Here is a 2316-nt window from a genome sequence, read left to right as displayed (position 1 = left end):
AGTGACACTATCTTTCTCTACCAAAGCTATTCTCTATGCAAACATTCTTGAAAAGATAGTCTAGAACAAGGAGCTATGATTGCCTTACCAACAACACAATTGATAGAATTGTCTCTCAACAAGTATAATTTACATAAAGTTCACCCTTTTGAGGTGTACAGTCCTATGAGTTTTAAAAACCTTATATATAATCATATAATCACTACCATAATCAATATTGGATATTCATCAACCCAAATGTTCCCATATGCTCTTTTGTCACCAATTTCTTCCCTCTACCCTCAGCCCCTGGTGACCACCGATCAGACTTTGGACTCTATAATTTTGCTTTTTCCAGAGTGCTATATAACTTGAATACAAAATTATATAAACATTTGTGTCTGGTTTCTCCCACTTACGCACAATGCTTTTGAGATTAATCTATGGTATTGCATGGATCAGTAGTTCATTTATTTTTATTCCCAAGTCGTATTCCATTGTATATATGTACAATGATTACTTTATCCATTCACCATTTGATGGACATTTGGATTGTTTCTACTTTGTGATAATTATGAATAAACAGGCTATAAACTTCCAAGTACAGGTCTTTGTGTGAACATGTTTTCTTTTCTTTTTCTTTTTCTTTTTCTTTTTTTTAGTAATTACTTTGGAGTAGATTCTTGGAGTAAGTTCATGTTTAAAGTTATTTTGAAAAAAACTGACTACTATTTTCCTAAGTGATTGTACTTTTTTCATTCCTAGCAGCAATGGTTAAAAATGTCACTTCACATCCTCCCACTTGATATGGAGGTTTATTTTTTAAAAACTTTAGTCATGCTCATAAGTGTTTCGTAATATCCCATTATGTGCTCAATTTGCATTTTTCTAATAATTAATGATGTCAAGCATCTTTTCATGTCCTTATATATCATTTTGTACATCTTATTCGATGAAGCATTTAAATCTTTTTTTCCATTTTCTGATTTTTTTTTTCCTATTGAGTTTTGAGAATTCTTTACATATTCTGGATATACTTCTTTTACTAGATTTTTTTTTCCAGACATTTTCTTCAAGTCTATGGCTTGTCTTTTCATTATCTTAACATTCAAAGAACCTAAAATTTAAATTTTAATTACAATCAATTTATCTTTTTAAAAATTGTATGGTTTATTCTCTTGTGTCTTATAATGAATCTTTGCCTAACTGAAAGTAAAAATATTCTCTCTTATGATTTCCTTGTTATGTTTTACAGTTTTACATTTTTTATTTAAGCATATGATCTATTTTGAGTAGTTTTTGTATATGATACAAGGTATAGGTTGAGGATGGTTTTGTTGTCATTGTTGTTGCTGCTTTTGCATATGGATATCCAACCGTTCCACCAATATTTGCTGAAAAGACTATCTTTTATCCATTAAATTACATCAGGATCTTCACTGAAAGTCAATTGATCATATATGTTTGAATCTATTTCTGCTACCTATATTCTGATCCACTTATCAATATGTCTAACTTGTCATAAATATATTTTCTTAATTACTGTAGTTTATAGTAAGTGTTAAAATGAGGGAGCAGGTATCTTCTATGTTGTTTTAAAAATTGTTTTGTTTATAATTTCTTTACTTTTCCATACAGATTTTATTTTATTTATTTGTTTGTTTGTTTGTTTATTTTAGGCAAGGTAACCCTTGGTTGACCTCACAGATTGCAAGGAACTTGTCAGTTTACAATCCCTTATTTTTTTATTTTTTAATGATTGCAAGGACCTTGTTGTCAATTTACAATCTCTTATTTTTCAACGCCTATAGCACATGATCTTCCTAGATGGTCTCCCGTCCAAATACTAACCAGACCCAACCCTGCTTAGCTTCCGAGATCAGCCGGGATCGGGCTTGTTCAGGGTAGCATGGCCATAGACGCCATACAGATTTTAGAACCAGCTTTCTGATGTCTACGAAAAGGCCTACTGGTATTTCTAACGGAGTTGCTTTGAATTCTTACATTTGTAGGTACAACTTTCCATTTATTTAGTCCTTCTTTGATGGCTTTCATTAATATTTTATAGTCTCAGCATACAAATCTTGGAATATATTTTGTTATATTTTTTAATATTTTGTGTTTGTGATTCTACTGTAAGTGATATTTTTTAATTTATATTTCCAAGTGCTCATTGATAGAAATATTGGTATAAAATTCTGTATTAATTTTTTATATTAAACTTGCTAAATTTATTTATTAATTCTAGGAGCTTTTTTGTACATCCTTTGGAATTTTCTACATTGACTCTCATGTTATTTGCAAATAAAGACCGTTTAATTCCTTTCCAATCTGAAA

General features: G+C 30.1%; 1 pseudogene; it reads right to left on the bottom strand.

The window, feature by feature from the left end:
* Positions 1-1781: 1781 nt before the first annotated feature.
* Positions 1782-1900, bottom strand: LOC112475987 (annotated as a pseudogene).
* Between the last annotated feature and the right edge of the window lie 416 nt (positions 1901-2316).

Source organism: Pteropus alecto, unplaced genomic scaffold, assembly GCF_000325575.1.
Source record: "Pteropus alecto unplaced genomic scaffold, ASM32557v1 scaffold92, whole genome shotgun sequence".
Taxonomy (NCBI): domain Eukaryota; kingdom Metazoa; phylum Chordata; class Mammalia; order Chiroptera; family Pteropodidae; genus Pteropus; species Pteropus alecto.
This window is presented reverse-complemented; position numbering and strand designations above follow the sequence as displayed.